Genomic DNA, 13603 nt, shown 5'->3' with positions numbered 1-13603 from the left:
CTGACTTTGAACACTTGCTCCCTACTTCCACAACCCTCCTCTGATGACATTCTGGGCCCTCGTGTCCTTTCAGCAAGGAGGAGCCAGAGTCACCTGTGGTGGTGGCACACAGGTACTGTCCCTACCTCCCTCTCCTTTTGGGGTTGGTGGCAGAAGCAGAAAGCCCAGCTTCCTGGGGCCTTCTCACCATGCTCTGTGGTCCTTTCATCCCTGCACCCCATAGGGGCAGCCTGGACACAGAAAATGGAGTCCATAGCAATGGATTTCATCGTGGCATTTCATCATCTTCTGCTACAACAGAAAGCTGATTAAAGTTCTTGGGCTCATGCTAACAGCTGTAGTAACTAAGCCTGACTCATGCTAACTGCTGCAGGATGAGATCCAGCCTGCCTGGGATGAAGGAAGAAGAGGTTCTCAGAAACTGGACAGGCTGCAGTCTCTGTATAGAGAAAGGGAGAAGGGGAAGCCATACCGATGAGCTCCCTTTCACTTGTCCTGACACGCACTGACCTCTCCTAGCCAATTCCCCAAATCTTTGCGTCCCTTCCAAGCCTTCCCCTCTCTCCTCACTGACTGACTTGCAGTGTTGCAAAACTGACCTTTGCCATTCCAAGACAGCAGACTGCTTTTCTCCATTGCTGAAGGGCCTCAGGTTTTCTAACCATATGTGCACATTAGAAAACTATTCTTAGAACTGCATCAGCTACAAATGAAAACCAGTTGGTTTGGGGTTTCGGTTTGTTGCTTTTTTTTTTTCTCTTGTGCACTATTGCTCCTTCAGTAATTACACTAGAAGTTAGAGATGATAAAAAAATCATGTATACACCGCTTTACATCACCAACCTTTCTCCTGTTACATAGGGCATAAGGATTAGCTACTTCTTGTTTATGCATCTAGAGGTGCAACAGAATCTCCACCCTGAAAAGATAAGTTTTTTATCATTTCAATTCAGAAAATAAGTAGAAATAGTTTGGAGCCTTGGCATAGCATATTTGAGTCTCTGCCAGATAACAGCAACCTTTTTTGAGAAATACCAGTGCTCACATCGAAGGGCTTCAGTTTGTGGGCTGTTGTTGCTGTGGTCTTTGAACAAGGGCAGAAAAATATTTTCATTTTTGAATGCATATTGAGCAAGTATTCAATTAAGATGAGAATTCAAGATTTGATTCTACCTTTACATAAGCCCCTGGGAAATTTCCCTACAATTTTTATGTTTTGCAAATATAGCTCTGATTTCTATTTTAGCTTCTACATGTCCAAACTGGTTCATGAATTGTATTCCAGAATTATAACAGAACTCTCCAGATGCAACATTTTGTTAAATTCTGCTTTCTTTCGAAAAGCTATTCTTCCACTGTGATCATAAGTGTTTTTTACACCAGCAGTATAGAATCATTTGCAAATCCAGAAAATAAAATCTGTTATTTTTCCTGTTCTGCATGGAAATTAATGTAACAGATTTTTTAATTTGAAAGAGCGAATAAACACAGTGTTGATGAATTGCTTTAACCATGAACATGACTGGGAGATAGTAATAAAACTTTCTCAATATGTCACCATCAACAATGCAATTTTTGAAGGGGATGATGATTTCCTGTGGATAAAAAAGAAATTCCATCTCTACCATGTACCAAACTGCAAATGTAAATTTTTTTGTAGTTTGTGCTGGAGCTGAAGAATGGTAACCTTTAAGGTGGGTGCCATAAAACCTCAAAAAAACCCCCATAATTCTGGCGTGCATATTGTAAAGTAAAATTACAGGTCTTGATAAGAAAATAATTGTAATTATTTTGAGTAGCCTTGCATTACTCTTCTGTTCACTAAAACCTAATTACTGATAAATAACTTGAAGTAAGTCCATTTTCTCCTCATTGTAGCTGAATTACTTTAATGGACATTATGGGTCTGATTTTGCTTCTTACAAAGTCTATGGCAGCTTGTCAGCTTTCATTTAAATTCTAATCCCTAGAAAATTTTCCTCTTGATATCTAGCACAGTACCTTTTAATATATCCCTATTATTATCAATCTAATAACACGACATAAGGCAAGCTCAGAGAGTCAAAACACTACCCTTTGCTATAAATTAATGTATACCGCTGGGACTTCCCCTTATCAAACACTGAGTTGCGAGTGACATAATTGTTACAAGTAAGGCAAAGTTTGTAGGCAGAGAGAATTTATTTTATTGCACCAACTGACATAGCTGGGGGAAAAAAAAAAAAAAAAAAAAAAATCAACAAACCTAGAAAATTTTCTGTTCCAAAAAAAGCACATCTATTTTACCCAGCCAATATCAGCTGGTTTTAGCAAAATACACTCTCTCTTCCCACAACCTTGCCTTGTTGGATTATCACAGATAAAACACAACTACTACAAACATTTTCAAGTAATGATGATGCCATGGTAACATGCATAAATATTAATTTTTGCCTGTATTGAGGCAACATACATCTACTGGGAGGGTTAAGAGAGAGTATTCCACAAGAAAAACAGTTCCTGCAAATACTAGTCCCCTGCTCAAGTCCCTCCCTTTTAAAATTTTATGATTTTATATTTAAAAATTTTAATTAAAGTTCTCTCTCTTGTTTAACACAAAGAAAATTAGATTTTATTCACCATACAGGAAAATTAGGAAACAAGGGACACTAAGTGCTGTCAGGTGCTTACAGAAAACAAACCCACTTTGCCCCCATTGAACTACTCTAATCCTAGATGATGAACATAGTATGAGACTTCCCTCTGTGAGGGTGATGTGAAGAATACAAGGAAATGGACTTTAAATGGCTAGACTAGTATATAGCAACTAGAATAATAGAAAGGGTATACATTTCGAGCCTTTATTTTAATTGGTAATTTCCTTTGAGTAGCTTTATTTCCTAGAGAGTAAGACACACTCCCGAAAGTACTGCAGTACAACTTTCTGTAGCCCTTTCCTGTAGGTTTACCATCTCCCTTCCTACATCAGTAGAACTTGCCATAGGCTTACTGTTTCCATTGATAAGTGTTTTCTTTTCATATACAAAGGAAAGTGCAAGTGATTCCTTTTCAATAGCCTTCAGCTGTGCAAGCAAACAGTTATTTGTCACATGCAGGAGGACCTGTTGGTGTGGAACAGGCAGGCAGCTGCAAGTGTTTGGAGTCACACAGACTATCCTTTGAAAACATGTTCCTTAAAGCTTCAAATGAAGCAACAGTGATAATAATTATCAAATGCTTCAAGATAAAGCTAAACAGAGTTCTGAGGCTATGACAATGCAGAAATAATTCACTATAAACATACATCCCTGATCTTAATGCCTGAAGTTGGAAAGTATTTATGGCAAAGTACAGCTAAGGTCTGATTCCACTGCCATTAAAATTGATGGGAATTTTACCCCTAGCTTCCATGGTAGCAGTTCATAAAAATGCATTTACTGGGGAAGGCAGAAGTAATTCATAAGTATGACTGCATGAATGCTTATACATATGCATACAGATATTATAGCTCAGTACATTCCTTTTTTTCAAAGTCAAGGTACTTGGAAAAAAACCCTCAGCTCTGTCCTTTGTCTAATTTTATGTTCTTACATTCTTATGATATATTTTAGTATTGTGTCTTGATGTTTCCCATAAGCTTTCTTTTATGTCTAAAACCACACTAGTAATAATATCTTGAAGCTCTTCTATTTCTGCTATGGGTTAAATTTATATATTTACATTATGGCCAAGTTTCTGTTAAAAAAAACCCCTTATCTTTGAAATAGGATTTTAATTTCCTTACTCTATTTTAATGCCAGCAGTAATTACAATGCAGGACTTTCTCTCATGCAATTTCTCTGGCTTTTTAAAACCAAGAATTATAAGTTTGATAGCAAATTCAAATGAGCATACTACATGGTTTATCTGAAAATGCAGAGTCAGATTCAATTAAACACAATTAACCTCAAAAACTGCCACCACTTCTGAGGGTGAATCATATCCCTCCCAGCAGCCTCTCATGTGATGAGAGGGTCTCTCAACAGGCATGTACATCCTTCAGCCCAGAGGGACTGACTCCGCTGAGCTCCTAAATGCCCACATTGTCCATTTAACATCACTGCAGGTAATTTGTGCAAATGAAGCACAAGGACTCTTCATCTTTACAAGAGTTTCTTGTGCTTAATGGGTAGAGGAATGGAAGGACCGGTGAACTGTAAGTTATATGGGACTGATTAGCTGGATCTGGGAAGAAGGGAGGCAAGAGATGCAGGCTAACTACTTCAGTATGAAAATGGTAATCATAGAGCAGTTCTATACTTTAGAAAAGGATTAAATTTTTGTCTCTACAAAGATAGAATTAACAACTCCAACTCCTAAAAATCCAACAACTCAGTCAGCTGGAAGATCCTGGTAGAACTTGACCAAGAACTAAATCAATAAGACTTTAGAGAAATGTAGCAGTACACCTATAGAAGCTACTTTGTAGATCATAAATAAGTCAGTAGCTAATGACATGTTGGCCTCCTTTATGTGCTCCAGCAGTGTAAGTAAGACCTTGTACTGACTAAAAATAACTATCTTAGGATTCCTTTGCACTCAAGCGTCCTCCAGAGGAAAGACTGAACAGGCTGGCCCTGCAGAGTATCTCAAGAATAAACCTTTTTCAGGATGCAGCCGTAGCAGTATCTTGGCTTTTCTAACTGGACAGTTAGGAGTTGGGAGCTGGAGAAATAATTTGTCTCTATAAATCATCTCCATTTGCTCATTTCCTGGAAACCTGCATTAAGCTCAAGATGTATGACTTTTTACATCTCCTAAATCAGCCTGTAGCAGGTACATACTTATGTGAAGCTATATTCCAAACATTCAATTTAACAGAGCCACGTGATTACAGAAAGCCCATTCTGTCACTATGACTGTCTATCCATTGAATAATTGGCCTAACCTACCTCTCCAAGTGCCATGCTGAATTTTGCAGGTTTTATTCTAAAATACATTTCTTCAGACTCATAAAAAACCCTTGTTCTTCTGTAAAATCTGTTTTCTTTTATCTGAATACCAATTAAAATATCTGGAAGTGTATGTAGTGAACAGAATGAGGAGAAATGGATTTGGGCTATTCCTGTGCTATCTGAGGGGAAGAGATGGAGTTCAGAAGCCTTAAGCCACCCAAAAACATAAAGAACCCTGCTTGTGTGCTGAAAGAGGTAAAATTAAAAATTTCAGAGTGACATTTTAGAGAGAGAAAGATTTTAAGTGCCTGAAAGGAGATGATCTTTTAACACAAAATACCTTCTCAATGATAACTGTAGCATCAGTTCCATGACTATAATTAATCAGTAGCATAACATATGCTGTTAGGCCAACTAGAAAGGATTTCTGAAAAGATGTAACACATTCAAAACACCGTCTAATTTCACTAAGCTCCAGTTTAATGATATGCTCTAATAAGATTTAATGCTAGTGCTTTTTCAACAAACAGATTTAACCAAGGAGCCAAGGCTGAAACACATTATTAATATGGGGGAAAAATATTTACATTCAGAAAGGAAAAACATGGCATATATCTGATGGATTAGTTCATTAAAAAAGTCAAAAAACCACATCAAGGTGAAGAGGAAAATTTTGAAAGGATCTATACAGACAAACTATAAAAAACACTGACGTGATACATATTCCGTGATCCTCAGTAAAGCTGGCTAAGAAGTTTCAGACAAATTAGAAACTTCATTCTAGATTCTCTGACCACATCTGAATTGCAACCTAAAAATCATCTCATTGTTTCTGCAAGGAAAACAGAACTACTGACATGTCAGCTTCATGATTGTCAACCCGCTGGCCCAACCTCCCCCGAAGAAACACCTGTATGTCTTTGAACTAGCCAACTCATTAGATGTCAGCCAAACTACAGAAAAAAAATGTTCCGTTCTCTCCACTACCTTAATTTTACTTCTTCTCTTTCCCTCCAAGACATCACCTTAGCCACCATGCTACTGGCTATTTTAAAGCAGTATCCCTCTTTTTTGTCTGTTAATACTCATTTCACTTTGAAAGGGTAATTTCATGCCCACTCCCTATTCCAGTTCCCAGGCTTGGCAGTCATCCTCTGTCTCCTGCCCTCTGTGACTGTGCAAGTATTTCAAACAAAGTAAAATGTAAAAGAGGGGTTGAAATGATCTCTGCTGCTCTGTCCCTTCCAAAATCTTATTGCAAGTATCATTAAAATGCAGTCTGTCATGTCTACAATTTTCTAATAAATACCAGTTTTGTATCAAAAGTTTTGCTTTCTATTTTGTTGGGAATAAAAGCATTTAATCTAAACCAAGTTGTTCTCTCCTTCAGATCTCCACTTACAGCTGTGAAAAATTAATTTTTCACATAGCTTTATTTTTCAGATGTTTCACTGGGTGCGGTTTTTTTAGCTCACAACAAGAAAGGGTGTATCCATTTGTCCTCTGCATTTCAAATACACAGAATGAGGCATAAGTTTATCAGGTAAAGAACCTGACCCATTCTTTGTTTTATATCAGTTTCTTTAGAGATGATCTTTCAATGAAGCAATTGCCAGGGCATGCTATATTCAAGTATTCTGTGGCAAACACAAAACTCTTTGTCTTGCACTGAGACTAAGACTCAGGCACATCTTCATCTACACTAAACATTAGCATTTCCATTCCTCCCTTCAAAGCGTGTCAAGAATCACATTGTCACAGAACCACCCTTTCCATTATCTCTTTGAAAAAAAAATGAAAAATTATCAAATAGAAAAGTACTACTGTGAGGTAGCTGAGACCGCTAATGTAAAAAGTGACTCGTACTTGAATGACATAGAAAATGTTCATAACTGCCATTTGAGGAAGGGCAATGACACTACTACTTCTATCACAGACTAATTTGCACTGTGAGGTGAAATTATGTTCCAATATGATAGCCCATGACCCCTAACAAGATACAAAATAGATGTGTCACAGCTGGTCACTACCTTGAGCTAGCAGTACCTAGAGCGCCAAGTACCAAATCAGGCTGAATGCTGTGTGGAATGCAGGTGTGTTAATATAGCATAGTGCTGTTGCAGAAAGATGCAAAGTAATTGCCGCTGCCTCAGAGACCAGAAGCATTACAGTTGTATCAGTGTGGCCATGCATCCAAGACACTAATTAAGAAACTTGCTTTTCCCTTTTCTCCCTCCTGCTGAGGCCCATCTGACCTGAGGTAGAGTCATGACCTGAGCATGTTATGAAGTGAAGGTAATACACAGAATCAGATGGCTGGGTCTCCCACAGGCAGCCTTGGGCTCATTCTGCCTGTGCTCTAAGCTAGCTGGATGTAAGTCTACCTTGCTTAGGCAACACTCTGCTCTTACCACACCTTGCTATTAGCTTGAGCACAGGCCCTTTAGATTAGCATCGACTAGTTCCACTCCCCCCGTGATCCAGGAACGTCTGTTTTAAGAGACTGAAAAGTCATTTGAATGCATGGAAATTTTTTTTGCCCTATATTGAGGAACACTTTGAAAGTTGTGGCTGTTCCATGAGCCAGCCTTTTCTGAGCAAATGCAAGAGTAACAGGGTAAATTAGCCATGCTACCATAAGGCTTAGTCCAAGCTACACTGCAACAGGTTGTGCAAGGCACTGCATCCCACCAGCTCCACCGTCTTTTCTTGGTATTTTATTGTTTTTTGTTGCACTGGACTGAGGTGTTATAATTCATTGTTGTACCTCACGAGAGGCAAATTTTACTGTCCTGACTAAAATATTAATTACAGGCCTCTGTGGGTTATGTTAGGACTTGCTATACAGTACTTTACGATGCATATACAAATGGAGTGCAAACAGCACACAGCGATATCTAAATTTCCCCCAGATATGTAAAGAGGAATACATATGTTGTCTTCTTTCGGCGACACTTTTAAAACATGATTTATTTTAGCTGATGGGAAGACATTTTAATAGTATTTAAAGGTGTAGTATATAAATTCTACATTTAGATTCTAAAATGATGCAGGATAAACAAAATCTAAAATATTTTATATAAATATGCTTTTATGATAATATTGAGGGTTCCAAAATTCTACTCTTGGAGAAGAAAAAAAATAATCTATTATCCAGCAACTTTTTTGCAAGTGTTTTCTAAATAAACAGTAGCTACATACATGAGAAATACAGCTTTATCACCAAAATGTTGCATTTCTGTGTTGATACTAACTACTACAAAGCATTTTTATTTAATTGTAATAGCAAAAGTATTTTGTATATTCTGGTGTTGAGTAACAAAGACTTTAAAAAAATGTAAGAGACACAATATCTCACAGTCTAATGACATAGAAAAAGAACAAGGCAAAAAAAGAAAATATTGAGAGGGGAACAGAGGAAGAACTCACAGAATATTATTTTAGGATAGAAAGAAAAAAGGGGCACAAGAGATAAGTATGTGTAGTTAGTAGACAGGAAATTTAATTCTGACAAGTTGTAAGGAGAAGAATTAATGAAGACATAATTTGTCTGGTTTGGAGAAAAGGAAGCTGAGGGGTGACCTCATTGCTCTCTACAGCTTCCTGAGGAGGGGAAGTGGAGAGGGAGATGCTGTTCTCTTCTCCCTGGTATCCAGTGATAGGACACGTGGGAATGGTTCACAGCTGTGCCAGGGGAGGTTTAGACTGGACATTAGGAAGCATTTCTTTACCGAGAGGGTGGTCAAACAGTGGAATAGGCTTCCTAGAGAGGTGGTCGATGCCCCAAGCCTGTCAGTGTTTAAGAGGCATTTGAACAATGCCCTTCATAACATGCTTTAACTTTTGGTCAGCCCTGAATTGGTCAGGCGGTTGGACTAGATGATTGTTGTAGGTCCCTTCCAACTGAAATAGTCTAGTCTAGTCTAGTCCAAAATGAAAGAAAATAGAAAAATCAAGGAAGGAGGAAGGAGGGAGGACTGACAAGCAGTGAGAAGGTCAGGAGAGGAAAACTAAAGGCAAATAAAACTGTTCAACGCAGGTATGGTGTGGTGACAGGAAGGAGTTAGAATAGAGCTTGGTCTTCAAGAAGTCAGAGAGGACATAAGTGAGAACAATAAGAAAAGGAAGTTTCAGTAATAGGAGAAAAAAAAAGTAAACATTATGGAAACTGCCCTGTCATGACGGGTCAGAAGAAAGGACAGGACAGCCAGCAGCAGACCTGGAAATAAGAACTGGCAGTGAAGCATGAGGAAGGGAAAATGAAGTTTGCTTTGCAATATACTGGTTTTGTGATGATGGTAGGACATCGAGGAAAAACGTGCAGGGAAAATAACTGGATACTGAACCTAAGTGAGGGATGAATGATGAAGTGTTGGGGAGCCCAATGTTATCACTCTTCATTGCAACATTGTAACTAAGATGTCAATCTCATGTGGGATGAGGCAGTGTTTTCTAAAGCTGAGCTGGACATGATATCCTGCCAGGGTTGTGCGGATGCTTTGCACTGTACACCACACAAATAGAACCTACTGCACACTATGCAATCAATATCTTTCATTTACTGAAGCAACTGTTCTTGTAATCCTAGTCACTTCTGATAGTCCCCCCTCTCAAATCCCGTTTCTCAGTCAACTGGTGTCCTTCAACAAGTCATCTCTTGTTCTGCTACCATAACTGCAATTCACAGGAAAGCTGAATTATGCTATAGGTAGCCATGTCTATTTGGACATGCATTTTAATGGATTATCTGAGTTCAACATTAGGTTAAACTCAGGAACACACTAATTGAATATGAAGTACAAGACAGAAAAGACAGCAAATAAGCTTCACTTTCAAACTAGACTTTGCTTGCTGACAAGTATAGAGAGAGTTCCCCATTACCATATGAAATTCAAGAATCAGATTTCTTGCAGTTTGTTCCTGCGCAGGATAAACAGAGTTGCCTCTCCATTTGCTGATTTGGACACCATCAGCATACTCTCATGGGAATGAACTTGGTAAACTACAGCTACTTAGATAGAAGAGATCCCCCCCAGCTAGGAAGACCAAGACACCCTAAGTCAAGAGGCTTCTCCCACTTCTTTTCCCTGGTGCTTATACAGGCTTTTCATTTATCTGTTAGTTTAGCAGGAAAATTTACTTTTTTCTGTTTGCTGAGGTTGCACGCAGGCTTCTGTGCCTCCATATGCTGCACTCGTGCTTCTACCCCAAGCAAACTCAACTCCCTGAAACCCTAGCTAAATATGGGGGGAGGCCATCAAACACATAGAAGAGCTTATATCATTCTCAGCTTCACAGTGGTCTGTAACCGCACCCATCATCAGGCTGGGAAGGGTGCCCAATAAGATCAGAGAGCACCTAATACTGCAGATTTATACAGGCTGCAGGTACTCACTGCCTTTTTCTGCCATGCAGTGAGTGTAGCTACAGCATTCATCCAAGAAATTAGAATCAACAGCCTTTCAAAAAGTGCCATAAAAAAATATATATATATACGTGCAACATTTATCCAGGAAAATGATTCAAATTTTGGGTCCTTAGTGACATGTAAGGCAGAGATAATATCAGCTAGGAAAAAAAAGGAGCAAAAGCAAAGATGGTCTTAATGATACACAAAATTCTAATTAAAATGTCTCAGCAAGCATTGAAATTTGTTTGCCACTGGTATTATGACATGCATACAGGATTTAATGTGTAATCAGTGCTAATCCATTCCAAGCCTTGCAATATCAGCAACATTTAAGGCAGACCACAACTGGAATTACACAAATAATGAGGACAGCTCAGAAAAAGAGTTTAGAAAGGTCCTCTAAATATCATTCAAGACAACAGTAAGATTACAAGAAATTCTGTGACCTCAGAAAACTGTCAGTCTTACTTCTTTTCTGTCTTGTTCTCCTTCAGGCCTAATTGAGATCTCTGCAGCTTGGTGCAGTGTATGTTCCTTTTAACAAAATGTCAATATGGGGAAATATGTGTCAACACAACTGCTATAATTCTTTAAATCTTAACAGTAAAGATTCTTTATTTCTGCCTACAGTCCAGACCAGGACTTGTGTGACTGTAAAAGCCTAATTCAATTGTTCTCAAGGAAAGGAGAACATAAATATTTTTAAAGGACTTTTTGACCTTGTTTGGTCCTGTTGCTTCATTTGTTCTTTATAAACAGTTATGCATGTACACTTTTTAAGATCCCTTAGGATGAATAGATTTTTTAATAGGATCATTTGCTTATAATTTAATTGATGCTTTTCTTCTGAAAAGCCCAAAACAGAAGCATCTACAATCACTTACAATGATCCAGCTTGAAATGACCTACAGTTATGCATGTGACTTTATTTTAAAAAATAAATATCAGTAGTTTTCTTAAGGATTTTGGGGCCTGGTTGTGTAACCAGTTAATGATTTTTCATAGTTTTAAAGGATTTAGTATCTGCTGGACCAAAACCTGTTTCCCAAAGAACATAAGGCCGGACCCTGACTGAAAAATAAATCTCAAGTTGCAATCATGAAAATGATAATTTCTCCCTTTTCTACAAAAAGCTTGCCAAAAAAAGTCCAATGAATTTCAGAAATATGTAGAGACACTGCTGTTAAATTACATGGAAGTCTGAATATACAAACTCCTTCATCACCTTCTTCCAAAGGATTCTAAAATCCAAGTCAAGTGTATTTTAATGTTGCACCAGTATGACTTGCTTGCTTCTCTAAAAGGCCACCAAAATGCCACTGAAGTTAAAATGGATGAGTTAACCTTTTGAGAAGTACTCAACAGCACCACAATTATTCTGACCTTTGACTGTACGATCCTTTAACTTTGCTAGCTATTCATTTAATGCCCATTTTTATTTTTTAAAATTATTGCTACATGATTGAAAACATTTGTTTGCCAATCCATCACTATGACGTAGCAGTTTGCAACAATGAAGTATTGATGTACAACTGAAGTAAAGGTAGTTTTAATTACTTAGGCAATAATAAATAAGGCAAGGACCTAGATGTGGGGGAGGCAAAAACTACAGGAGGGGCAGAAGCCCACAGAGAATTGGCATGAATTATTTTTGTGACCATCTTAATACATAAAACTGTTTTGATGGATATGCAGTTGTTGAGATTAACAACAACAAAAAAAAAACCACCAAAAAACAACAACAAAAAACCAAACCAAAACCAAACCCTCGCCCCTAAAAAACCCCTGATGCTTGTTATGGCTTATCCTTCGGCAAGAAGCAGAGAAGAAAGCCTCATCTCCACAGCCTTGGAGCTTTCACTTCAGCTGTGACAGGAGGGGAATGGGCTGCATCCTGTCAAATCACACAGGGCTAAGGTAGAAGAGGGACACTCACCTTGATGCTATTCACAATAAAAAGGTACTTGCATTGCCTAAAAGTAAAATGTTATCAACAGTCATGTTACAACATCATATCCCCAAACTCCTTCCAAGTTTGGTTACTGATAAGGCTTACCAGTAACCTGTCTCTTCCACTGATAATAATTAACCTGTTGAACTTGATCAGCAGCCTACTAGTTGAAGCATTGGTGACGGTACATTTTGGTCAGCAAAGTGACTTCACAGCCCAAGTGATCTCTTGGGCAGTTGTGCATGTCCAGAATGGTTTTCCTGCATGCCCTTCTCTCTGAGTGCAGAGGTTCTAACTTCATAACACCATTTCAGAGAGAAAATGTCCAGTCCAGAAGGTTGCGAAAGTCAGAACACAGATCTGCCCAAATCCCATGTATGAAACATACCCATAATGGGAGAGGAAGGAAATATAAAAATCGGATGTGAAATTATCACATGCTGCCAGTTGAAGAGCATAACAGCAGCAGCAAAACAAAACTAGTACTTATATTAAGCTCCACTAGCCATGGCAGTACTTTTTAACCTATTTTCCTTCTCAATACCAACCAGTGTGTAATCAACCTAAGGTCTTAAAAATCACTTAGGTGCATTGATAAATGTAAAGGCTAGAAGGCAAAAGCATCCAGAACTCAGCAGTTTGGTCACCTACACTTCTTTCAGCACTTCTTTATCAACTGGAAATTTTTTGTGCCGTTTGAAACAGCAAAATGGAGAGATGTCAGTTTGAAAAGAATGCAAATTAGACAACTTAAGCAAAGCAAGAAAAAAAAAGTATCATAAGCCATCTCTTAGACATTGAGTAACTGTCAGCAACTGCAATGCACCAACCCTGAAGGCAACAGCAAAACTCATTTAAAACCACAACCAGTGCATGTAGCTCTGTTTAAGACAGTAAAGTATTCAAAATACACCTTTTCATTAACAACATTATTATTTTAACCGTTTTATAGGAAGCTTAGAATAGCTCACAATGTCTCTTACAGCAAGCTGAAAGGATAATATTGTAGCCTGAGCTTCCTGTACAGAAGAGGGATATATGTCATTTTAAGTTATTTTGCTGCTGCTGTATATGATGTACTGCAACAATAATGTCTCTCATTCATCTAACATTCTCGAGATATGTATTAACAAAGAAATCTGGGAGTTGAGAGTGAATGTCGTTCCAGCATTGATGATTCTTTCAGCACACAAGAACTGTGACAAGTCAGTCTTGCACTTAAATTTTGAGGAGATTTTAATGAGTAAAGAAGCAATGAATCTTCCAAGAAGTTCACTAGAAACATGCCAACTTATACAAAAAAAAAATAAAAAATCCTAGAAACAAGAA

The 13603-nt window shown here is 38.1% G+C and overlaps 1 protein-coding gene and 1 long non-coding RNA gene across 6 annotated transcripts in view; one reads left to right on the top strand and one right to left on the bottom strand.

The window, feature by feature from the left end:
• B3GALT1 (beta-1,3-galactosyltransferase 1) overlaps positions 1 to 13603 on the top strand; it is a 220459-nt gene that overhangs the window by 119773 nt on the left and 87083 nt on the right. The gene's annotated exons all lie outside the window — the stretch shown is intronic.
• On the bottom strand, positions 11118 to 12639 carry LOC126037577 (uncharacterized). Its single transcript, XR_007505756.1, has 2 exons — positions 12380 to 12639; positions 11118 to 12296 (listed from the first exon to the last, which is right to left on the bottom strand). It is a non-coding gene; the product is annotated as an uncharacterized LOC126037577 (long non-coding RNA).

This window comes from Accipiter gentilis, chromosome 1, assembly GCF_929443795.1.
Source record: "Accipiter gentilis chromosome 1, bAccGen1.1, whole genome shotgun sequence".
Lineage (NCBI taxonomy): Eukaryota > Metazoa > Chordata > Aves > Accipitriformes > Accipitridae > Astur > Astur gentilis.
The sequence above is the reverse complement of the archived record's forward strand: the minus strand, read 5'-3'. Positions and strand labels throughout refer to the sequence as shown.